We start from the raw sequence: 26,943 nt of genomic DNA, 5'->3' as shown, positions 1-26,943 counted from the left end.
AAAGAGATGGTCTTCTAGGCTGTTAATAAATTCATCATCATTGAGAGCATGATGACTGAAGAATAACTCAGGTCGATGAAAGATATGGGGGTGTGAAGTCGGTAGTGTAGCCTGATGAGCATGATCATTCCCAGGTTTCCATCCAGGGAGATGCTAAACGTAAAGAAAAATACACTAAAGTGAATCAGCTGCAGATCTAGAGAAACTGTCACTCCTGAGAGAATGAAGTGAGTCTCTAATGGGCCATTCCCTTCGGTCATTTTCTTCAACTTCTGAAATCTGCTGAAGGAGGAATAAAGAAAGCGGTTTTGGTATTGATATTGGACATGAAAGTCATTGAGGATTCTGGTGCATAGAGAAAAAGTTGGATTAAAGAAGCATTCTTCTGGTGAGATATCTGATTAATGTTGGGGCACTGAATTTTTAAAATTCCCTCCCATGCCTCAAGAATGGGAAATCATATCATGTTTAGACAAACTCAATAATATCTAGGGACGATAAGGGGATATATCTTTTTAAACCCTAAAGTCCCTTTGATTTTCAAAATTAATTCATTTCTGTTTACATCAATTTCATGTCTTTCGAATATGAGACTTACCAGAAGCAGAGTTAATCAGGGAATCCAAATAGCTTCCTGGAAAGTTCTCTTTGGAAAGTCTCCCACTGAAGGACACTCTGTACTTCACAACCCCCCGCACCCCCCCCAATCCAAACTTCTAGACTTTACTGGTTTATTAGACATCTGCATATCTTTTTTATATAATTAAAATTTTTAATCCAGAAGAATAGCTGTGACTTGGCTGTTGCGGAGATCAGGACTTCACAACTGTGACTGCATTAAACTATGTTTCAACTGTAATGTTGATACCATGACCATCCAAGGCAAACTTTTTTGACTATTTTGACCCTTTTTTCACCTTCCTTCTATCCTTTTCCGTGCGCACTCCGATCCTCGGAGACTTCAAAATCCACATAGATGTCCCTGGTGAACTCCTCTGTTGCCCGCCTTCTATCTCTCCTTGATGCTGCCACCCTTCTGCTCACCCCACTTCGCCCACTCACCAACTTGGCCACAACCTCCACCTCATCATCTCCTACCACTGCACTATCTCCACACTCACCAACTCTGAAATCCCTCTCTCTGATCATTACCTTCTCACCTGCCTCCTCACTCACACTCCTCCCTGCTATAAATCTATATTACTACCCCACAGAGACCTCTGCTCTCTCAATCCCATCCATCTTTCTCAACACATCACACCCCACCTCGCATCCCTATCCTCTCTACCCACTCCTGACGACATGCTTACTGCTCTCAACTCCACCATCTCTACTCAATTCAACTTGCTCACTCCCCTTTCCCTTTGTTGCTCTCGCACCACTAACCTACAGCCTTGGATCACTGCCACTATCTGCCTCCTTTGCTCTTATGCTCGAGCGGCTGAACGCTACTGGAGAAACTCTAAACATCAGGCCATGCTTGTTCACTTTAAGTTTATTCTTTCCTAAGTTAACTCCGCCCTCTCTTCTGCCAGGCAAAACTATTTTTCGTCCCTTATTGACACCCAGGCCAATCATCCCCGTCAGATGATTTAACTCCCTTCTGAGGCCCCCATTCCTCCCCCTCCTCCACCCCTCACTCCCAATGATCTGACTTCCTACTTCATTAGTAAAATTAACTCCATAAGGTCTGAGCTCCTCAAAGTCACCCTCCCCCTTCTCCAACCCCCCCGAATTTCAATGCTCTCCGCTACTCTCCCATCCTTCACAGTAGTATCTTCAGATGAGATCTCCTCCATCCTTTCAAGTACTATTCCATTCACCTGGGCTTTAGACCTCATTCCCCCTCAACTAAAGGAAACTCTAGCCCCTTCCCTCCTCCCCTCCTTAACTTCCATCTTCAACCGCTCACTCTCCACTTGTTCCTTCCCTTCTGCCTTCAAACATGCCCACATTTCCCCACCCTAAATAATCTCTCTCTTGACCCCACCTCCCCTTCTAGTTATCGCCACATCTACCTCCTACCCTTCCTTTCCAAACTCCTAGAACGAGTTGTCTACACTCCTGCCACGAATTCCTCAATGCCAACTCCCTCCTTGACCCCCTCCAATCTGGCTTCTGTCCCCTACACTCCATCAAAGCAGCCCTCTCAAAGGTCACCAATGACCACCTTCTTGCCAAATCCAATAGATCCTACTCAACCTTAATCCTTCTCGACCTCTCAGCTGCTTTCAACACTGTGGATCACCACCTTCTCCTGAACACGCTGTACAACCTTGACTTCACAGACTCCATCCTCTCCTAGTTCTCCTCTTATCTCTCTGACCATTCATTCTCTATCTCCTTTTCAGGCTCCTCCTCCCCCTGCCATCGCCTTACTGTACGGGTTCCTCAAGGGTCAGTTCTTGGTTCCCTTCTGTTCTCTATCTATACTCACTCCCTTGATGAACTCATTCGTTCCCACGGCTTCAGCTATCATGTCTATGCTGATGACACCCAAATCTACATCTCTGCCCCTGCTCTCTCTCCCTCCTTCCAGGCTCATATCTCCTTCTGCCTTCAGTACACCTCCATCTGGTTATCTGCCCGACGTCTAAAACTCAATATATCCAAGACTGAACTCCTTATCTTCCCTCCCAAACCCCATCCTCCCCCTGACTTTCCCGTCACTGTGGATGGTACTTCCATCCTTCCAGTCTCACAAGCCCGCAACCTTGGTGTCATCCTCGACTCCACTCTTTCATTCACCCCACACATCCAATCTGTCACCAAAACCTGCCGGTCTCATCTCCACAACATTGCCAATATCCACCCTTTCCTCTCCATCCAAACTGCTTCCTTTCTGAGTCAATCTCTCATCCTATCCCGACTGGATTACTGCCTCAACCTCCTCTATTATCTCCCACCCTCCTGTCTCTCCCCACTTCAGTCTATACTTCACTTTGATGCCCCGATTATAATTGTACAGAAACGCTCTGGGCATGTCACTCCCCTCCTCAAAAATCTCCAGAGGTTGCCTGTCAACCTACGAATCAAGCAAAAACTCCTCACACTTAGCTTCAAGGCTCTTTATCACCACGCCCCCTCCTACCTCACCTCCCTTCTCTCCTTCTACAGCCCAGCCTGCACCCTCTACTCCTCTGCCACTAACCTCCTCACTGTGCCTCGTTTTTGCCTGTCCCACCATCGAGGCCTGGCCCACATCCTTCCCCTGGCCTGGAATGCCCTCCGTCCACACATCCGCCAAGCTAGCTTTCTTCCTCCTTTCAAAGCGTTAGTGAGATTTCACCTCCTCCTGGAGGACTTCCAAGACTGAGCCCTCTTTTTCCTCTCCTCTTCCCCATTGCCCCGCCCTACGTTTTTCCCTCCTCAAAGCACTTCTTTATATTTGTACAGATTTATTACTCTATTCATTTTAATTGTACATATTTGTCATTCTATTTGTTTTGTTAATGATGTGCATATAGCTATAATTTTATTTGTTAGGTTGATTTTGACACTTGTCTACCTGTTTTGTTTGTGTCTGTCTCCCCCTTCTAGATTGTGAGCCCGTTGTTGAGTTGGGACCGTCTCTATATGTTGTCAACTTGTATTTCCCAAGTGCTTAATACAGGGCTCTGCACACAGTAAGCACTCAATTTATACAATTGAATGAATGAATGAAAAGGAACTCTGCTTCTGAATGTTAAGTTTCTTTCCTCGTTAAAAAACTGTGCCTGGAAAAGTCATAAAGGCAAAAGCCATTTTTAAAAAGATTCCAATCATTGCCTTATAGCTGTAGTTCGTGCACCCCCAAGGTCGAATTCCTCTGTTTTCAGTGCTTTCTGTTCCTTCCCCTCCAATCTCATTCCATGCCACAAGCAGAGTTTTAATCATTACAGAACAAAGTTTTGTGTTTCTGGGTTGGATGGGGAAAAGTCACTTAGGTCATTTTGACTATTTATTACTTGCCAAGTGCATTAGTCATGTCTGATTCATCCTTACGTGAAACAAGAGTTTTTGAATTTGACTTTGGATAGGATCTGTCCATCTATCTACCTATCTTCAGTTTACTTTATTTTATTCTTCTTGCTAATGGCAGTATATCCCCGATTCCCCTAATACATTGCACCAAACAAAATAATTTCTTGGTTGTCATTCCCTGACTTCTGGAAAGAGTTATGAAAGTGCCTGTTTCATATTCAGTATTACTGAATAGTCAGTTTATTTTTCTTCCTAGATTAAAATAAAGGGCTTTTCTAATCAAATATGAGCCAGAAGTAGCAAAAAAAGAAAGTGGCCCTGGAAGGATTCTCATTATTCCAGTTTGAGAAGCAGCATAGCTCAGTGGAAAGAGCACGGGCTTTGGAGTCAGAGGTCATGGGTTCGAATCCTGGCTCCACCACATGTCTGTTGTGTGACCTTGGGCAAGTCACTTAACTTCTCTAAGCCTCAGTTACCTCACCTGTAAAATGGGGATTAAGACTGTGAACCCCACGTGGGACAAACGGATCACCTTGTATCCTCCCCAGCGCTTAGAACAGTGCTTTGCACATAGTAAGCACTTAACAAATGCCATCATTATTATTATTACTTTCAAATGTGAGGCAGTGTGGTGCAGCAGAAAAAACAAAGATCCAGAAATATGAAGAACCAGCCTCTGGACCCAGCTCTGTTTCTGACCTGCTGAGTGACCTTGGGCAAGTCTCTCTATGCCTTGGTTTCCTGATATTATAAAACGGGAATAATAATATCAGACTCCACCTCATAGAAATGGTTAGGAACAAAAGTAATGTGAAAATACCTTGGGAAAAAAATGCTATATGTAAAAAAGTACAAGGTATTATCAGACAATTCTTCCATCATTGGGGATTACAACTTAATTAGATAACATCACTAAATTCTATGTGTAGGAGAATTTGTACTTGGGTCAAATGGAAAGATACAGAGTAACATATTAATGTAGGTCCTAGTTATCAGTTTTAGGTGAGCTGAATGAGCATTGGATAATTTTAACAGTGGCAAGAAAAACCAGCAGTGACAGTATACAGGTTTAGGAGCCCCTCTTTCTTTAATCTAAGGGATTATCTATTTGATTTTGATGTAATTATTCACACAAGTTTATTTTCATTTTCACTCTGTTCAAACAACTGAATTTCATATTTCCTGAGTATATCCACAAGCTTCTAGTACCACGATGGACATTTAAGTCGATTCTCAGTAGGTAATTTTAGAGAGAGCTAAGCACATTTCAAATGGAATGACTGGTGTGGAGTCAACATTCTAAATACGACTGGCACATGGAGAAAAATTGTTTTTTTGATTTGTAAATCACATAAATTTGTTCTGTCCTCCTCTTCCTTCCCTCAGAAGATAAGGTGTTTTTAACTCTGGTCCCCTACCCAGCCCCTCAATAACCTTTCAAGCATTGTTAATGAAAGATTACCCCCAACCCCAACTCCTCCTCTCTTTAATCCATCAAACATTCACTGAAATCATGAGTTAGGGGAGATAGGGAAACTCGGAAGAGGTTAAGTCTCTAGGACTTAGAGATGGATCTTTTAAATGTGGAACTAAAGAGTGAATTTTATTTGAATGAACTGCTAAAAAGAACTTTCCAAACAATTTCAGGGTTCTATATTAATAATAATAATGATGATGGTATTTGTTAAGTGCTTACTACATGCAATGCACTGTTCTAAGCCCTGGGGTAGATACAAGGTAATCAGTTGTCCCACGTGGGGCTCACAGTCTTAATCCCCAATTTACAGGTGAGGTAACTGAGACACAGAGAAATTAAGTGACTTGCCCAAGATCACACAGCAGACAAGTGCAACAGCCAAGATTAGAACTCACAACCTCTCACTCCCAAGCCAGTGTCTTGCCACTAAGCCACCCTGCTTCTCTATTACACTTTAATATGCCTAAAAATATCTTTCCCATTGAAAGGTGAGGCTGCCTCAAGTGTTAGGTGCAATGGACTCTTGAGTTTTAGTTTTATTTTATTTCATCATTTTAGACTGTGAGTTCATTGTGGATAGGGAATGAGAATGCCAACCCTGTTTTATTGTACTCCCCTAAACCCTTAGCACAGTGCTCTGCACACAGTAAATGTTCAATAAATATGATTGATTGATTGGTTGAGTATTTCATTTTGAATTCCCTACTCATTACAATATGCTGTAACATGCTGTATAAGTTGTATCATCACGCTGATGTTATACATGGGGTTTATGAATGTTTAATTCTGAATCAGAAACCTCCAGTTTTCCATTCACGGTGACATTTGCCTCTGAGAAAGTTAAGCACTTTCCTCCTCCTGTTCCTTTTCCTTTCCCCCCCACCACCAGAGGTGGTGGTAGCAGTGGTGGAGGTCCCCCAGCTACACTTCAGTCTTCTAATGCTAACCTATTCACTGTACCTCGATCTCATCTATCTCACTCCCACATTCCACCTCTGGCCTGGAAAATCCTCCCTCCTGTTATCTGATAGACAGTTACTCTCCCCCATTTCAAAGCCTTATTGAAGGTATATCTCTTCCCTGACTAAACCCTCTTTTCCTTCTCTTCGACTCCCTTCTGAATCACCCCGACTTCTTTCTTTATTCATTCCCTCCTCCCAACCCCATAGAACTTATGTACATATCTGTAATATATTTATTCATATTAATGTCTGTCTCCCCTTCTAGACTGTACGTTTGCTGTGGGCAGGGAATGTGTTTGTTATATCGGACCCTCTGAAGTCCTTAGTACAGTACTCTGCACATAGCAAGTGCTCAATAAATGTGATTGACTGACTGACTGACTGATGGCGTGGGGAGGGAGAACGATCAATCAATCAATCAATCATATTTATTGAGTGCTTACTGTGTACAGAGCACTGTACTAAGCGCTTGGGAAGTACAAGCTGGCAACATATAGAGACAGTCCCTACCCAACAGTGGGCTCACAGTCTAGAAGGGGGAGACAGAGAACAAAACCAAACATATTAACAAAATAAAATAAATAGAATAGATATGTACAAGTAAAATAAATTATGTATTAATAGAGTAATAAATATGTACAGGCATATATACATATATACAGGTGCTGTGGAGAAGGGAAGCAGGTAAGACGGGGGGATGGAGAGGGAGATGAGGGGGAGAGGAAGGAGGGGGCTCAGTTTGGGAAGGCCTCCTGGAGGAGGTGAGCTCTCAGTAGGGCCTTGAAGGGAGGAAGAGAGCTAGCTTGGTGTATGGGCAGAAGGAGGGCATTCCAGGCCAGGGGGATGACGTGGGCCGGGGGTCGACGGCGGGACAGGCGAGAACTAGGCACGGGGAGGAGATTAGCAGCAGAGGAGCGGAGGGTGTGGGGTGGGCTGTAGAAGGAGAGAAGGGAGGTGAGGTAGGAGGGGGCGAGGTGATGGAGAGCCTTGAAGCCCAGGGTGAGGAGTTTCTGCCTGATGCACAGATTGATTGGTAGCCACTGGACATTTTTGAGAAGGGGAGTAACATGCCCAGAGCGTTTCTGGACAAAGACAATCCGGGCAGCAGCATGAAGTACGGATTGAAGTGAGGAGAGACACGAGGATGGGAGATCAGAGAGAAGTCTGATGCAGTAGTCCAGACGGGATAGGATGAGAGCTTGAACGAGCAGGGTAGCGGTTTGGATGGAGAGGAAAGGGAGGATCTTGGCAATGTTGCGGAGCTGAGACCGGCAGGTTTTGGTGACGGCTTGGATGTGAGGGGTGAATGAGAGAGCGGAGTCGAGGATGACACCAAGGTTGCGAGCTTGTGAGACCGGAAGGATGGTAGTGACATCCACAGTGATGGGAAAGTCAGGGAGTTGGCAGGGTTTGGGAGGGAAGACAAGGAGTTCAGTCTTGGACACGTTGAGTTTTAGGTGGCGGGCAGACATCCAGATGGAGATGTCCTGAAGGCAGTTGGAGATGCGAGCCTGGAGGGAGGGGGAGAGAGCAGGGGCAGAGATGTAGATTTGGGTGTCATCAGCTTAGAGGTGATAGTTGAAGCCGTGGGAGCAAATGAGGTCACCAAGGGAGTGAGTGTAGATCGAGAACAGAAGGGAACCAAGAACTGAACCTTGGCGAACCCCCACAGTAAGGGGATGGGAGGGAGAGGAGGAGCCTGCAAAAGGGACTGAGAATGAATGACTGGAGAGATAGGAGGAGAACCAGGAGAGGATGGAGTCTGTGACGCCAAGTTTGGATAGTGTGTTGAGGAGAAGTGGGTAGTCCACAGTGTCGAAGGCAGCTGAAAGGTCGAGGAGGATTAGGATAGAGTATGAGCCGTTGGAATTGGCAAGCAGGAGGTCATTGGTGACCTTTGAGAGGGCAGTTTCCGTGGAATGTAGGGGACAGGAAGCCAGACTGGAGGGGGTCGAGGAGAGAGTTGGTGTTGAGGAATTCGACGTTTGAGATCCACACTGTGGCAACCTAGGACCCTCTTGGCCCTGCCTATTCCCTGACAAAAAATGCACTAATGCATTTCCCCAATTCACCTTACTTCACATAAATTTCCAGCCCCTGGTTTTGAAGTGAAGGCTCCAAAGATTTTGACAATGGAGATAGGTGCTCCATTCAACAACCACCCGTAAAATGTTTGAGTCAACGCAGCCCTTTCTGTGGCTAAATAGACTCCTGAAAATGCACTTCAGTCCTCCTCTAATGGGGGCGTTTCACAATAAAGGCCATTGGCCACTGGACATTTAGTTTCCCTCTTTCCATCCAGTGCTGTTCTATTTAACTTTAGCCTGTTTTTCTGAGTCACTGATGTATTTTCTCCATATTTATTCTCTGTCTGTCTTATGCTGTCAAGTCATGTCTGACCCATAGTATATGCCATAGATACATCTCTCCCAGAAGGCCCTACTTCCATGTGCAATCATTCTGGTAGCGTAGCCATAAAATTTTCTTGGTAAAAAATATAGAAGTGACTTTCCATTGCCTCCTTCCACACACTAAATGAGTTTCTGCCCTCGACTCTCTCCCATGCTTTGCTGCCCAGCACAGGTGAGTTTTGACTTGTAGCAGATTGCCTTCCACTCATTATCCACTGCCCAAGCTAGTAATGGAATGAGTATGCCTCTGCTTGACTCTCCCTCCAGTAGTCAAAACTGGTAGAGTACTGGAACCTCTCCAGGTATGACCCTGAGGGGATCCATACTTATCATCTCCCCCAAACTAGGGTCAGAGACCATGTCAGTCAATTGTACAATCACTTGATAGTGTGGTCTAGTGGAGAGCACAGGCCTGGAAGTCAGAAGGACATGGATTCCAATCCTGGCACCGTCACCTGTCTGCTTTGTGACCTTGGCCAAGTCACTTCACTTTTATGTGCCTCAGTTACCTTATCTGTACATGGGACGGGGACTGTGTCCAACCTGATTTGCTTCTATCCACGGCAGTGCTTAGTGCAGTTCCTGGCACATAGTAAGCACTTAACAAATACCACAGTTATTATTATTATTCCTTTCCATGAAAAAATCTCACCAGTGCTTAATTCAGTGCCCCTAAATTTAATAAATGCTTGTGATGATTGGGACGATTCTTTAGCACCTGTGTTCTTTTTTTTAATCGCATTTGTTGAGCACTTACTGTGTGCAGAGCACTGTACTAAGCGCTTGGGAAGTACATGTTGGCAACATATGGAGAAAGTCCCTACCCAACAACGGGCTCACATTCTAGAAGGGGGAGACAGACAACAAAACAAAACATGTGGACATGTGTCAAGTCATCAGAACAAATATAATTAAAGCTAAATGCACATCATTAACAAAATAAATATAATAGCAAATATGTATAAGTTAACTAGAGTAATAAATCTGTACAAACATGTGTACAGGTGTTGTGGGGAGGGGAAAGAGGTAGGACGGGGGCAATGAGGAGGAGGAGAGGAAAAAGGGGGGCTCAGTCTGGGAAGGCCTAGCTTGCAAGATATTCCCTCAGAAAAACACACATGGATTGACAGCTGCATTAATCGCTCTCCTCTCCTATCCAGATTTCACTCTGAGCCCAGCATAATTATTTTGTTGCATTTGTTAAGTGCTCACTATGAGTATAGATGCAGGCACTATACTAAGTCCGGGGCTAGATACATGCTAATCAGGTTGGACACAATTCACGTCCCACAGTGGGCTCACAATCTTAATCCCCTTTTTACCGATGTGGTAACCGAGTCACAAAGAAGTAAAGTGACTTGCCCAACGTCACACTGCAAGCTAAAGGCAGGGTAGGGATTATAACCCAGGTCCTTCTGACTCCTAGACCCGTGCTCTATCCATCAGGTCACATTAGTTCTCTAAAATGTTGATCTTTCTGATAAGTTGTTCTGCCACATCTCTCCACTTTCCAAAGACCTCCAGTGGTTTTCCAGTCCTCTCCACATCAAGTATTAACTCCTAATCACTGGCTTTAAAACACTCAATAAACTCTGTCATTCCTAATTATGCATTCTCTTTTCCCACTACACCTAACTAGCACTCTTCGCTTCTCCCAGATGGTACTTCATTCTTGTCTCTTCTGCTAGGGATCGCTTTCTCATGTTTTTCTCTCTGCCTAGAACTCCCTCCCACTGCAAAGCCTATAGAACCCCCTCCTCGACTTCCTCAAACTCCCCAAGAAGCCCTTCAAGAATTAAGTCGATTCTGGTGGATTCGGTTGAAGAGACATCTGATTCAACCAGTTCAGACTAGATTGGGAAATTATTAAGGCTTAATATGAATTTATTCATCTAGAAAATAGACTGATATAAGATTTCCTTTCTAATACCATGTAAGCAAGGGGGGCCAGAAGGTGTCCAAAGCTTATTGGAGAAAGTCCAGTAGCCTATGAAGGTGTTGTGTGCTGTAATGGTCTTAATTTTGTACCACTGAGTGGGAGCAGATCACAGGATTATTTAACCAAATGCTTTTGGGTATTTATTTCTATCGGAAAAGTATAAACGTATTTGGCCAGTTAAATGTCGGCATGCTGAGTATTTATAAACTATGATATTTAATTATACAGCAACAAAAATATCATTTGAGAAAAAATGGATGACGATTGCCTTTAAAAGTGGTTATTTGTTTTGTTTCCTTACAATTATTACATTAATTAGACAAAAAAGCCATGTTGACAAATTACGGTGGTCTCTCGAACTTGGTATTCTCTCCCACACAGTGGCTCCAAATGGTAGTTGGAGGAATAGATTCTGGACTATGAGCTCAGTGTGGGCAGGGAGTGTGTCTACCAACTCTTTTGGGTTTGTGTCTTCTCCCAAGTTCCTTGTACAATTCTCTGCACACAGTTAACACTTGATAAATATGTTTGATTGATTGATTGGAACAGAACAATGATTGCTTATTTTTTATTTACCCATATGGATTTTCCTCCCAACATCTAATATCTCTCTTAATAATTCCTCCAGACCAAGCACATGCATATGTAGAAATCCTCTTGAGCCCTCAATCATCTGTAAATGTTTAACTTGATATCACTGATTTTCACTTGTCTAGGAATTAACAACTTCAACTTCATTGAATATCCTTCATTTTTATAGTTTCAGTATTTTTAATGGTATTTGTTAAGCACTTACTATGTGACAGGCACTGAACTATTCACTAGGTTAGATACAAGCTAATCAGTTTGGACACAGTTCATATCCCACCTGAGGCTGAGTCTTAATCCCCATTTTACAGATGAGGTAACTGAGGCATAGAGAATCAATCAATCAATCAATCAATCAATCGTATTTATTGAGCGCTTACTATGTGCAGAGCACTGTACTAAGCACTTGGGAAGTACAAATTGGCATCACATAGAGACAGTCCCTACCCAACAGTGGGCTCACAGTCTAAAAGGGGGAGACAGAGAACTGAACCAAACATACCAACAAAATAAAATAAGTAGGATAGAAATGTACAAATAAAATAAATAAATAAATAAATAAATAGAGTAATAAATATGTACAACCATATATACATATATACAGGTGCTGTGGGGAAGGGAAGGAGGTAAGACGGGGGGATGGAGAGGGGGACGAGGAGGAGAGGAAAGAAGGGGCTCAGTCTGGGAAGGCCTCCTGGAGGAGGTGAGCTCTCAGCAGGGCCTTGAAGGGAGGAAGAGAGCTAGCTTGGCGGATGGGCAGAGGGAGGGCATTCCAGGCCCGGGGGATGACGTGGGCCAGGGGTCGATGGCGGGACAGGCGAGAGCGAGGTACAGTGAGGAGATTAGTGGTGGAGGAGCGCAGGGTGCGGGCTGGGCAGTAGAAGGAGAGAAGGGAGGTGAGGTAGGAGGGGGCGAGGTGATGGACAGCCTTGAAGCCCAGGGTGAGGAGTTTCTGCTTGATGCGCAGATTGATCGGTAGCCATTGGAGGTTTTTGAGGAGGGGAGTAATATGTCCAGAGCGTTTCTGGACAAAGATAATCCGGGCAGCAGCATGAAGTATGGACTGAAGTGGAGAGAGACACGAGGATGGGAGATCAGAGAGAAGGCTAGTGCAGTAGTCCAGACGGGATAGGATGAGAGCTTGAATTAGCAGGGTAGCAGTTTGGATGGAGAGGAAAGGGCGGATCTTGGCAATGTTGCGGAGCTGAGACCGGCAGGTTTTGGTGACGGCTTGGATGTGAGGGGTGAATGAGAGAGCGGAGTCGAGGATGACACCAAGGTTGCGGGCTTGTGAGACGGGAAGGATGGTAGTGCCGTCAACAGAGATGGGAAAGTCAGGGAGAGGACAAGGTTTGGGAGGGAAGACAAGGAGCTCAGTCTTCGACATGTTGAGCTTTAGGTGGCGGGCGGACATCCAGATGGAGATGTCCTGAAGGCAGGAGGAGATGCGAGCCTGGAGGGAGGGGGAGAGAGCAGGGGCAGAGATGTAGATCTGGGTGTCATCAGCGTAGAGATGATAGAGAAGATAAGTGACTTGCCCAAGAACACAAAGAAGACAAGTACATGATCAATAACAATGTCATAGTCAACTCTCTCCTCACCCCTGACAATTTTTATCAATTTCAAGCATGCTCCCTTATTAGCATTCGTATTTATAGACTGAAGTATTCTTGCTGTGAGATTATGTTCCTATAATAAGAATGCTCTAAACCCTGGGGCAGACACAGGACAATCAAGCTAACCTGCTCCACACGGGAATCACACCCTAAGAGGTAGGCAGGACAGGCCCTAGATGCTGCTCCTTAGGAAATATAGTCACCCATAAACATTGGAGGCAGAGGCAGAAGACCCCTTTTGGGTTTGGGAGTCAAAAGGACCTCAGTTCTAATCCCAGCTCTGCCACTTATCAGTTGTGTGACTGTAGGCAAGTCACTTAACTTCTCTGTGCCTCAGTTACCTTATCTGTAAAATGGGAAATAAAATTGTGAATTCTACGAGGGACATCCAACCTGTTAATCATGTGTCCACCCAGCCCTTAGAACATTGCAAGTGCTAAACAAATTCCATTATCATCATCATCATTGTCATCATCATCATTATCATCATATAGAACATGCAGAATAAGGTCAGGGAACTAATAAGGAGCATAGCAGTTGGAGGAAATCATCTTGAGTGGGGACTAATCTGGAAGACAATGGATTTTACAAGAAAAGGCTTATGCAATACACCTCTGTTGCCTTCATTCAACAAGACTGTCCCCATAATTTTGTCACATAATACGTTGTCTACCTGTGGCCCCACTGAATGAATTTCACAGTGAAGTCATTCTGGGCCGAGGTTTTCTTTTTGGAGTTTCTGGGGTGAAGGATGCCATGAGGAGGGGACAGTGGGGAATGCCCTGGACCTCCTGTTCCCCCCATTCTTTGATCTTCCTATTGGAGGTTTTGGGCATGCTGGATTCTTCTGAACAGCCCTGGACACAAGGCTGAGGAGATGGAGGCTGTGACCTGAGGGCCCTTGCTCGTTTCTCCTTTCTAGGACCGGATGAAATAATAAGGCTACCCCAGCTCCCCGCTGTTTTGAGCCAGGGGAGATCCCCCTTCTCCTCAACACGCTATCCAACCTTGGCTTCACAGACTCCGTCCTCTCCTGATTCTCCTCTTATCAATCAATCAATCAATCAATCGTATTTATTGAGCGCTTACTATGTGCAGAGCACTGTACTAAGCGCTTCGGAAGTACAAATTGGCAACACATAGAGACAGTCCCCACCCAACAGTGGGCTCACAGTCTAAAAGGGGGAGACAGAGAACAGAACCAAACATACCAACAAAATAAAATAAATAGGATAGAAATGTACAAGTAAGATAAATAAATAAATAAATAAATAAATAGAGTAATAAATATGTACAACCATATATACATATATACAGGTACTGTGGGGAAGGGAAGGAGGTATCTCTCTGGCTGTTCATTCTCAGTCTCCTTTGTGGGCACCTCCTCCCCCTCCCATCCCCGTATTGTAGGGGTTCCTCAAGGGTCAGTTCTTGGTCCCCTTCTGTTCTCTATCTACACTCACTCCCTTGGTGAACTCATTCGCTCCCACGACTTCAACTATCATCTCTACGCTGATGACACCCAAATCTACATCTCTGCCCCTGCTCTCCCTCCCTCCCTTCAGGCTCGGGTCTCCTCCTGCCTTCAGAACATCTCCATCTGGATGTCTTCCCGCCATCTAAAGCTCAATATGTCCAAGACTGAACTCCTTATCTTCCCTCCCAAACCCTGCCCTCTCCCTGACTTTCCCGTCACTGTAGGTGACACTACCATCCTTTCCCGTTTCACAAGCCCGCAACCTTGGTGTCATCCTCGACTCCACTCTTTCATTCACCCCTCACATCCAATCCGTCACAAAGACCTGCCGGTCTCACCTCCGCAACATCGCCAAGATCCGCCCTTTCCTGTCCATCCAAACCACTACCCTGCTGATTCAATCTCTCATCCTATCCCGACTAGATTACTGCCTCAGCCTCCTCTCTGATGTTCCATCCTCCTGTCTCTCCCCACTTCAGTCTATACTTCACGCTGCTGCCCGGATCATCTTTGTGCAGAAACGTTCTGGGAATGTTACTTCTCTCTTCAAAAATCTCCAGTGGCTACCAGTCAACCTATGCATCAAGCAAAAACTCCTCACTCTCAGCTTCAAGGCTCTCCATCACCACACCCCCTCCTACCTCACCTCCCTTCTCTCCTTCTGCAGCCCAGCCTGCACCCTCCACTCCTCTGCTGCTAACTTCCTCACTGTGCCTCGATCTCACCTGTCCTGCCGTCGACCCCTGGCACTCGTCCTCCCCCTGGCCTGGAATACCCTCCCTCCACACATCTGCCAAGCTAGCTCTCTTCCACCCTTCGAAGCCCTACTGAGAGCTCACCTCCTCCAAGAGGTCTTCTCAGACTGAGTCTCCTTTTTCCTCTCCCCCTCCCCATCCCCCGCCCTACCTCCTTCCCCTCCCCAAAGCACTGGTATATATGTTTGTACAGATTTATTACTATATTTATATTGCTTGTACATATTTACTATTCTATTTATTTTGTCAATGATGTGCATCTAGCTTTACTTCTATTTATTCTGATGACTTGACACCTGATCACATGCTTTGTTTTGTTGTCTGTGTCCTCCTTCTAGACTATGAGCCCATTGTTGGGTAGGGACCGTCTCTATATGTTGCCAACTTGCAATTCCCAAGCGCTTAGTACTGTGCTCTGCACACAGTAAGTGCTCAATAAATACGATTTAATGAATGAATGAGCTGGTCCTAAGGTCGTTTGAACCCTGCTTGGGCCACCCTGGAGGGACCAGGAGTAGCACCTGGAGGTGGTGGTGGTCGTGGGACTCGGACCACACCGGCAGGAGCTCCAGAAGAGACCGATGGAGAGAAGGCCTGCGGTGAGGACCAGAGGGAAGGAGAAGGCCACACAGAGAGTCTGGGCTTGAAGTCCTGGACCAGAGCCCTCTTCCCAGGTCTCCGCCCTGAAGACTTCCCCTTCGTTCTATAGCAAGTGACTTCTGCCTGTTGTACTGCTTCCAGCCAGGAAGGGCACAGGCAAATCAGTCTGCATGTAGCATTTTCCACTTCTTTACTTCTCAGGCTGTAGATAAGGGCTTTCAACATGGGGACCACGATGGTGCAGAAAACAGAAGCCACCTGGTCCTTACCCAGGGAGTAAGATTTACTTGGTTTTAGGTATGTCAAGATTTAAAGTCCCATAGAAGATGGAGACTCCTGTGAGGTGGGAAGCACAGGTGAAGAAAGCTTTTTTTCTTCCCACAGTGGAGTTGATCTTCAAAATGGCAGAGATAATAGCCATGTAAGATACTGTAATCATTATCAGAGACATTGCAAGACTGGAGCCTGCTAAGATAAAGATAATCATTTCTGTGTTGTGTGTGTCAGTGTAGCTCAAAACCAAGATTGGTGAGATATTACAGAAAAAATGCTGAATTACATTTGAGTTGCAAAATGGCAACCTAGCTATGAACAGAAGAACTATCAGGGAGTTTGTAAAAGCAACTCCATGTGACCCAACCATAAGCCACATGCATACTCTTGAGCACATAACAGAGGAATAAAGCAGTGGATTACAGATAGCTGCACAACGATCATATGCCATTGCAGAGAGGAGAAAGTATTCTGTTCCTGCCAAAGAAATGAAAAAATACATTTGGGCAAATCAGCCAATGAATGAGATTTTCTTTCTGGATGTTAATAAATTATCTAAAGTTTTGGGAGTAATGGCTGTGGAGTAACTCAGATCAACAAAAGACAAACCACACAGGAAAAAATACATGGGGCTGTGAAGCTGAGAGTCTTGATGGATTATCAGGATCAGCCTTAGGTTCCCCTCCACAGAAATCATATAGATAGAAAGAAATACCATGAAAAGGACCAGCTGGGCTCTTGAAGAATCTGTCAGGCCCATGAGGATCAAGTCGTCCATTCCAGTATCATTTCCTGCAGCCAGTGGCTTCAGCATCTCTCCTCTACTGAGAAATGAATATTGAAATTCAGGAGGAAAATGTTCCTACAGTTTGGGGGATATTAGAAAAATTAATAAAGAAGCATACTTAGGGAAGGATACTGCTATTTGATCACATTTGGTTCGATATCTGTGCTTGGATACAGAGGGAAGTCAAAGAAGCCCAAGTTTTCCCTTTCAGACAACAGTGATGGGAGAAGTTTATGCTCACTTTGAATGGAGAAAGCTTTCAATCCTGCAGAGTCACTGAACAACTACATGGAATTAAAACGATGTTGCAATAGCTTAATTTTCTCCCACCTATTCCCACAGTTCTGATAAGATAGGGAGTTCAGCACCTACAAAGGGGTTTTGTGTGTGTGTGTGTGTGTGTGTGTGTGTGTGTGTGTGTGTGTGTGTGCATGCGTATGTGTGTTTATGCTTGGGTGTAAGGGGGACAGAAGATGGCCATGGGAGTAAGCATGGCCTAATGGATTGAGCACGGGCCTGGGAGTCAGAAGGACCTGAGTTCTAATCCTGACTCCACCAGTCGTCTGCTGTGTGACCTTGGGTAAGTCTCTTAACTTCTCTGTACCTCATTTACCTTACCTGTAAAATGGGGATTAAGACTGTGAGCCCCATGTGGGACAGGAACTGTGTCCAACCTGATTAGCTTGTATCTACCACAGTTTAGAACAGTGCTTGACACAATTGTATTAAACAAATATTATTATTATTACCCACCCTGTGAACTCCTACTCTTGCAAAAGAATTAGAATGTGATTCTTCCCTCTATTTCCTCTTCTGACTTTTTCTGGTTTCTCATTTTTCAACAGGTTTCAACCTATGTTAAAAAATGATAATTATTTATTAAGCATTTGCTATGTTCCAAGTGCTGGAGTAGATGCAAGACAATTGGACGGGACCAAGTCCATGTACCACATGAGGCTTACAGTCCAAGCTGGAGGGAAGACAGGTATTTCATCCCCATTTTACAGATGGGAAAATTCAGGCATGAAGAAGTTAATTAACTCTTCCAAGTTCACAAGGCAACAAGTGATGAAGCAGGGAATGGAACCTCTACTGAAATTCAGTCCAGTGCTGTTATCTCTAGATGGCTAGCCTCAGGTATATAGGAAACACCTCAAGCATGAGTTTAAGAGAGTGGAGAGTATGACTCAAAGAATCCTTGGAAGACCATCTATACAGCCCTGACACCATCTTGTCACTGATTCCTTGATATTTTGAGGCCTGGTTACAGGAATTCCACACAAGTGCTGAATGCCATCTCTATCTTTGGTGAAGGCAGACTGGCAGCGATATTACATCCCTATTCTCCCTTCTCAAGTCTCAACACAACTTACATAATGAGAGCAGAGCCAGAGGGATCTATCTCCTGTACATATGTACATATCTTTAAATTATATATAACGAATCATTTATTTATACTAATGTCTGTCTCCCCATCTAGACTGTAGGCTCATCGTGGGCAAGGAATGTGTCTACCAATGCAGTTGAATTGTACTCTCCCAAGCGCTTAGTATAGTGCTCTATACATAGTAAGCTCTCAATAAATACCACTGATAATGATGATGATCATACAGGTTGTATTATTGTAAACTCTGAAGTTCACTATGGAAATTTCAGTTGAGCCTTGAAAAAAAATGACCATTTATAAATCTCACATATGGCTTTAACTTGCAAAAATCTCTTCAGTGAAGCTGATTTGTTCTTCCTCCTTCCTCAAATTCCCAAATTACTGTAGTCAAATTTGTTCATGTGTTTAAATGAATCAGAGAGGGTACATCTTGAAGAAACTTTGAGGCATTTAACTTTAATTTAGATTTTGATTATCATTTCAAGAACGTTTACATACCTTTAAGAGCCTAGTAATTATGGAAACTCTCCAGGACACCAGTATGCAATCATACAGCTTTTACTACAAAATTGTAACTAGGCAGAGACATAATCATTTACCCTTTATAGTGGTTGCCAATTCTGATTAGGCATTATGACAGAGGTACGGAAAGGGTCTACTTGAAATACCAACTCCTTATTCAATGGGATCTTTCCAAAATGAGAATGAGTATAAAAAATGCCATTCCTGCTGCTGGGTGGGGACTGTCTCTATATGTTGCCACCTTGTACTTCCCAAGCGCTTAGTACAGTACTCTGCACACAGTAAGTGCTCAATAAATACGATTGAATGAATTAATTAATGAATAAAGGAAATTTTGATGTTCTTTATAAAGAGAAGGATGCCTTCAGAAGGTGTTTCTAAGTCTACTAATTATGATATAATATCGGATTGTTGCCTATTTGTGAGCAAAAAATTATCATTGTAGTTAACGAAAAAGCATCCCTCCAAGAATCAGGTTATTCAGAGGAAGTTGATAACTTTACCTAGAAACTTCTCTCTACTAGTTTGCCATTGTGTATTTTCCTTCTCTAGAAAATGGATTTAGTTCCCAAGAGATATCAGAGCCCTCTGATTTAAATCTTTTCTCATCTGATTTAATTTCAGTAATATTTTTTTCATTTGTTTTCCTATCCTCTATCCCTGGGAAAATAAAATATTCAGATCAAATCCAGAAAAACACTAGCCATTTCCAAGAAAAGATCATTTCAGCACTATTAATAGGGATTCCGGGCAGAGTCAGGTTCTGATCTGCTCAACACAGTGCTGACAGCCTCTCCCTCGCTTGAACCTCAGAGGATCTCTCCACCAGAAAGTTAATAAACAAACCATCCTTGTTTCTCCTTAGGGAAGCAGGGATTAAATTGGTCACAAGGGTCACTTTCAAAGTGATGTTATGAGAGTTTTCTAAAGACAAAAGTTCAGAGCAAGATAAACCCAAGTGCACTCTGTTTCTCCATAATCTGTGATTTCTCTAAGTGTTTTGGATAGGACACTATTGGGAAATTTGGGGATGTTCTTCGGATACATCAATCACTTTAGAGAAAATGTAATCTGTTGGATGACATAGATAAACCTCAGGTGCGGCAACAGGCTTGGGACATAAACTGTCGTGAATGTTCTTTGTTGTAAAGTTCTATAAGCTTGTAATCTCTGCATTACAGCAGAAATGAGGGTTTTTTATTTTTTTATGATATTTGTTAAGAATTTACTATCTGCCAGGCACTGTACCGAGTGCAGAGGTGGATATAAGCTACAAACTAATTAGGTTGGACACAGTCCCTGTCCAATTTGGGACTCACAGTTTTCATCACCATTTTACAGATGAGGTAACTGAAGCAGAGAAGTAAAATGACTTGCCCAAGGTCACATAGCACACAGGTGGCAGAGCCGGGATTAGGACCCACTTCCTTCTAACTCCCTGGCCTGTGCTCTAGCCACTCGGCTGTGCTGCTTCTCATGGTTTGCATGACTGACCTTGATTCTATTCTTTCAAAATAGGCCCTGTACATGGTCTTCATTGACCATGCCAAGGTTTTTTTTTTAATTTTGTAAATCATGAAGACCTGGGAGTCATCCTCCTCAAGTTTGGCTTTCCCAAATTTGTTATCATCATATGGTCACACTCTGTTGGAACGGCAGTCAGAGATCTGGATAAAAGCTGTTTAAGGACACCCTTTGCTGTCCCAAATGGTGTTAACCATTGCACCAATGCTTTTCACTATAATGTTCACAGTGTTGCTGACTGACACATACTAAGTGTGGAATTTGGCAGCTACATACAGAATCTCCTAGGAAGTGGACTCCTGAATTTGCAGGGACTTTATGCAAAGACAGTGAGTGCAAAGACTCTCATTGCTTGATATACTACTTCAACCAAGGTCCAGTTTCCTAACTCTTGCTCCTCCATTGATGGAGGGCAGCTTAATTCTGCTCCCTGAGTTGCAGGCTTTCACCAAATTCTGTTCAGAGTGGACAAGTGAAAAGAGCCTAAGAGCCTGAGAATCAGACAGCGTTCTAATAGCAGTTCTGTCACTTGCCTGCTGTGTACCTGTCTGCAGTGTGACCTAGGGCAAGTCATTTCACTTCTCTGGGCCTCAGCTACCTCATCTGGAAAATGGGGAGTGATATGTGAGCCCCAACTGGTACAGAGATGGTGTTCAACCCGACTTGCTTGTATCCAACTCAGTGCTTACTACAGTACCTGGAACATAGTAAGAGCTTAGCACACACTACCCCATCTCTGGGTCATACCTGGAGAGTTTCCAATACTCTACCAGTCTCAACTATGGGAGGGAGCGTCACATAGAGGTATATCCATTCCATTCGTAGCTTTGGCAATGGCTAGGGAGTGGAAGACAATCTGCTACGAGTCAAATCTCACCGTGCTGGGCAGCAGCGGTACGGGAGAGAGTTGAGAGCAGAGACTCAAGTTTACTACATGGAAGGAGTCAATTGTAAAGCGTGTCTGGATTTTTACCAAGAAAACTCTATGAATCCACTACCAGAACGAATGTAGATGGAGGTGGGTCATTCTGGGAGAGAGGTGTCCATGGTGTCGCTATGGGTCAGAGATGACTCGACAGCATGAGACAAGACATTCACATACCACAATTATTATTATTATTACCTTACACTGTAAACTCCATGAGGGACGGGATGTCGTCTGCCAACTAGATTGAACTGTACTCTTCCAAGCACTTAGCAGAGTGCTGTACACACAGTAAGCACTTAATAAATATCATTAATTAACTTCTCTGTGTCTGTTTCTTCATTTGTAAAATGGGGATCCAATAACTATTCTCCCTCACCCTTGGAATGTGAGTCCCACATGGGACAGGGGCAGTGTTTGACCTGAATACCTTGTATCTACCTCAGCACTTAGTACAGTGCTTAACAATAATAAGAATAATAATGGTATTTGCTATTATTATTATCATTATTATTACCACCTATCTACCCCAGTGCTTAGTACAGTGCTTGGTCCAAGGTAAGTGCTTAACAAATACAGACCTATCATTATTGATGGCAATGCTTCTAGATGCATAGGCTTGACCTGTTCAACATTTGGAGTGTTGCACTTGGATTTGCAACCTTCATTCATGCATCATCAGCCCGACAGCACTTGTATGCTTAGCTGTAATTTGTTTATTTATATTAATGTCTGTCTCTTCCTCTAGAATTTCAGCTCGCTGTGAGCAGAGAACATATCTACCAACTCTGTTATAATAATATATATATATATATATTATCATTAATAATAATGATAATAATAATGGTACTTGTTAAGCACTTACCCTGTGCCAAACATTATTTTAAGCACTGGGTAAGATACAAGTAAATCAGGTTAAACATAGTCCATGTCCCATTTTGGGCTCACACGCTTAATTCCCATTTGACAGATGAGGTAACTGAGGCCCAGAGAAGATAGGTAACTTACCTAAGGTCACACAACAAACATGTGTGAACATGAGAAGCAGCGTGGCTCCGTGGAAAGAGACCGGGCTTTGAAGTCAGAGGTCATGGGTTCAAATTCTGGCTCTGCCAAATAGCTGGTGTGACTTTGGGCAAGTCACTTAACTTTTCTGTGCCTCAGTTCCCTCATCTGTAAAATGGTTATTAAGACTGTGAGCCCCATGTGGGACATCCTGATCACCTTGTTTCCCCCCTGCGCTTAGAACAGTGTTTTGCACATTGTAAGCACTTAACAAATACCATCATTATTATTATTATTATGTGACAGGTCCAGGAATAGCATCCAGGGCCTTCTGACTCCCAGGCCTATGCTCTATTCACTAAATCACGTTGCTCCACCTCTCTGCACATTCTCCTTGCCCTCTACTTCATCTTTACACTTTGGTCCTTTCCTTCGAAGCATTTTGCTAGGCACTCCATCCACTCAGAACTTATGTACTGATCCTTATTCTTTTTTGCTCTCCCTGGTTGCAATTTTTTTAGTACCTGTCTTACCCAATAGACTGCAAACTCCTTGAGAGCAGGAATCACGTCTATCAACTATATTGTTATTATTATTATTATTAACTTTATGGTGCTCTCACAAGTGTTTAGTATAATGCTCTGCACACAGTAAGTGCTCAATAATTACCACTCACTGATTGGGAGTTAAGGATGGTTACAATACTTGGCAGGTAGGACTAAGGCTGGCAATTAATAATAATAATAATAATAATAATAATAATAATAATGGTATTTGTTAAGCACTTACTATGTGCAAAGCACTGTTCTAAGCGCTGGGGTGATACATGGTGATCAGGTTGTCCCACGTGGGGCTCACAGTCTTAATACCCATTTTACAGATGAGGAGACTGAGGAACAGAGAAGTTAAGTGATTTGCCCAAAGTCACACAGTTGACAATTGGCGGAGCCAGGATTTGAACACACTACCTCTGACTCCAAAGCCCGTGCTCTTTCTACTGAGCCACGCTGCTTCTCTGAAAATGGGGAAGGTGAAAGGTAAGTATGAAGGCAAGACCTGGAAGAACTGGAATGCTTCTAAAATCTATGTATTTCATCCAGAGTCTTCATATTGAACAAAATGTCTTATGGAAATGACACTTCAATAAGAGAGTTCGTTGTTTGGGAATTAACAGACGATCTGTCCTCTCTTCACATTGTTTCTCATGGTTTATGTTGTCACAGTCATGAGTAATCTTAGCATTATCAGGTTAATCAGGGCCAGTTCCCAACTTCACATGCCAATGTACCATTATCAGAGCCATTTGGCTTTCATCGATTTTTGGTATTCAACAACTGTCACGCCAAAGATGCCTAAGGGCTTCTTAGTGGAGAGACACACAATATCCTTTGCTGACTTGGTTGCCCAGCTCTGTTCTGTTTTTGCCTTTGAGACCTCAGAGGGCATCTTACTGGCTATGATGGCATATGACCGTTTTGTGGCCATCTGAAATCCCCTGCCCTATACCATCTCCATGTCCAACAAAGTCTGTGTCCAGCTCATAGCTACCTCCTAGGTCAAGGGTTGTTTAACTAGTGCACTATTTACTGGGTGTTTGGTTTAGCCTTCTGTAGATCCAATGAAATCAGTCATTTTTTCTGTGATTTCCCTCCATTAGTGGAACTTGCCTATTCTGATGTTTACCTGGTTCAAATAATTTCTTTTGTCTCTGCTGCCATCATTATTTTGAGCACCGTCCTAACCATAGTCGTCTCTTATGTATACATCCTCTGTGCCATCGCGAGGATCCAATCAACTGGTGGGAGACAGAAGGCTTTCTCTACCTGCACCTCTGACTTGATGGCTGTTATTCTATATTATGGAACCGTCAAGTTCACTTACATGCAGCCCAGCTCCAGCCACTCCTTGGAATAGATTGAAGTGGTGTCTCTGTTCTACACAGTGGTGATCCCCATGCTGAACCCCTTAATCTATTCTCCGAGGAACAAGGATGTGAAAGGGCAAGTGATAAGAATAATGGCCAAGTATGAATAATTTTTTTTAAATAAAATTTGGCATAATCCATTGATAATCCATGGGCAGTCAGAAAAAGGTACATGCTTGTTTGTTGTTTTGTTGACACATTCTAATTGTGAGTTTGAAAGAAATAAAAAATTGGGCACAACTTGTGGAAATGTATCCTTTTAGTTAAGAAAACAGTCTTTATAATTCACATCTATATCCCAGGGATGTGCTCTGTACTAAAATGATGATGCCAGAAAATTAATTTTTCTTTGATTAACACTTCCTTTAGACCATGTTGGGAAGCAGCTTGGCCTAATGGAAATAATAGAGGCCCAGGAGTCCTAAGACAAGTGCTTGGCACATGATAAGTGTTTAACAAATATTATTATTATTATTATTATTATTATTATTATTATTGTTACTCTCTGAAGAACTTAGTAGAGGGACTGCACTTAATAAATATAATCGATTAATTGAATGATTGTAACTTTATCTTGCTTTCTAAATTCATTTTTCCTATCTAATCTTTAATGAGGCTTTTGTTCCTACTATAATGTCTCCATTTAAAAAAATATATATTCTTTCTGGAAGCTTTCCCATGAGTTGTGGATATGGTTCTTTAATGCTGTGTTCTAATTTATTCACCAGTTTCATCTCCCAAAATAGAGGTGGCTGATAAATGGCTGGTGGAAATCAAACTACAGTCATGGAATTCATTCTTTTTGGATTAGCAAATGATCCCAGTGGTCCACATAGTCCTCTCTGGGGTGTGTCTAGTGACCTATATGGTCATCATGTTGGGGAACTTTATTTTTCCCTTAACCACTTATACTCAACAGATGTATGTAAGTTCCCAACCACCACTTTTAAGTTACTTGAAAACAAAACTTCTGGAGAAAAATAGCATTTCACATATGGACTGTGCTGTCTAATTATTTATCACTAAGATCTTTGGACAGGCTAAGTGACCCCTTTTGACTGTGATGGCATGAAATTAATACATAGCCATCTGCACCCACTGGCTTATCCAATGACTGTGTCTAAGAGACCCTAATGGTAGTAGGCTTCTATTAAGGAAATATTTTAATCAATTAATCATATTTCTTAAGCATTTACTGTGCACAGAACACCGTATTTGGGAGTTTTTATTAATTTATATTATCCTTCAGTGGACTCAATGTTCTCTTCATTTATTTCTGTGATTTTCCCACATTATTGAATTGTCTTTGCTCTCCCAAGACGTTTACTAAAATAATTCCTTCAGTCTTAAGGGCCCTCATAATTCTACCCACTCTGGCGAACCCAGTTGATTTTTCTTGTAGAACCTGGTGACCAGTCCCAGAATAAATTCATCCAAAGGACAAAGAAAACCCTTCAACGTCTGTGCCTCTCATTTGAACACCGTCACTCTATTCTTTGTGTTTTCAGCTACCAGGAAGGGCCGTGGGTTTGCAAATGACTCTTTTAACCTCAATCCCTTAATACGAAATCTAGTCTGTACATGTTTCATAGTACATGCAAGACTTCTTTGGAACTGATTCAGGTTCTTGCCATATTTCCCTCTAGAGTGTAAGCTCGTTGTGAGCAGGGAATATATCTGCTATATTGGTGTTATTTTACTCACCCAAATATTTAGTAAAATACGGTGCACAAAGTGAGTGCTTAATAAATATATTGATTCACTGATTTTCCTGAATCTAATAAACACACCTTTCAGTAGAGAGATAATTTTATGGGAATTTGTCCAATAATTGCCACGTTGATACCTCGTTTAATGAAAGGTCCCCTTTTGTTTCAACAGAAACTGTTTCTAGAATACTTCACGACTGGAAGAAACCAGACCACTGTAATGGAATTCATTCTTTGGGGTTAACTGGGAATGCCACCCTTTGGGCTGTCCTGCTTGTGACATTCCTAGGGATCAATTTTGTGACTTTAATCAGAAACGTCAGTATCATCTTGCTAATTAGAGTCAGTTCCAACATTTATAACCCAATGTACTTTTTCCTCAGCCATTTGGCTGCTGTTGAAATTGAGTATTCCTCCTGTGTAACACAAGTAATGCTTGGAGCCTCCTTGGCTGATCTCTACACAATGCCTTTGGTCAGTTGTATTGCTCTGCTGTGTTCTGCAGTGACCTTTGGGACAACTGAATGCTTCTTACTGGCTGCTATGGCTTATGACTGATACGTGGCTCTTGGTAGCCCACTACTGTACTCTGGCAAAATATCTGACAAGGTCTGCATCCTGCTGGTAGCTATTCCCTACAGCTACCAGGTTGTGTGACTGCTTGGACATTTACCAGTTGCCTATTAAATGTACATTTTTGTGCACCTAATCAGATAAACCACTTTTTCTTTGATTTTGCTCCACTGCTGAAACGTTCTTGTTCAGACATTTCAGTTATTAAAACCATTCCTTCTATCTTCTTGGGGTCAATAATAGTGGTCACCATACTTGTCATTGTAATTTCTTGCATATACATCGTCTTAACAATCATGAGGATGAACTCAAGGGATGGGAAACACAAACCTTTCTCCACTTGTACCTCCCACCTCACTGCTGTCACTCAGTACTACGGGACCATCACTTTCATAGATGTGATGCCCAAATCCAGTTACTCAATCAGAGTAAAGTGGTGTCTGTGTTCTACACCATTATGAGCCTAAGGAGCAAGGATATTAAAGAGGCCCTGGGAAAGGTGATTAACAAGAAAACGTTCTCTTAA

General features: G+C 43.1%; 2 pseudogenes; one reads left to right on the top strand and one right to left on the bottom strand.

Moving 5' to 3' along the window:
- Positions 1–14: 14 nt before the first annotated feature.
- Positions 15–23,417, bottom strand: LOC119922737 (annotated as a pseudogene).
- An 868-nt stretch (positions 23,418–24,285) lies between these two features.
- On the top strand, positions 24,286–26,943 carry LOC119922736 (annotated as a pseudogene).

This window comes from Tachyglossus aculeatus, unplaced genomic scaffold, assembly GCF_015852505.1.
Source record: "Tachyglossus aculeatus isolate mTacAcu1 unplaced genomic scaffold, mTacAcu1.pri scaffold_123_arrow_ctg1, whole genome shotgun sequence".
Taxonomy (NCBI): Eukaryota; Metazoa; Chordata; class Mammalia; order Monotremata; family Tachyglossidae; genus Tachyglossus; species Tachyglossus aculeatus.
This window is presented reverse-complemented; position numbering and strand designations above follow the sequence as displayed.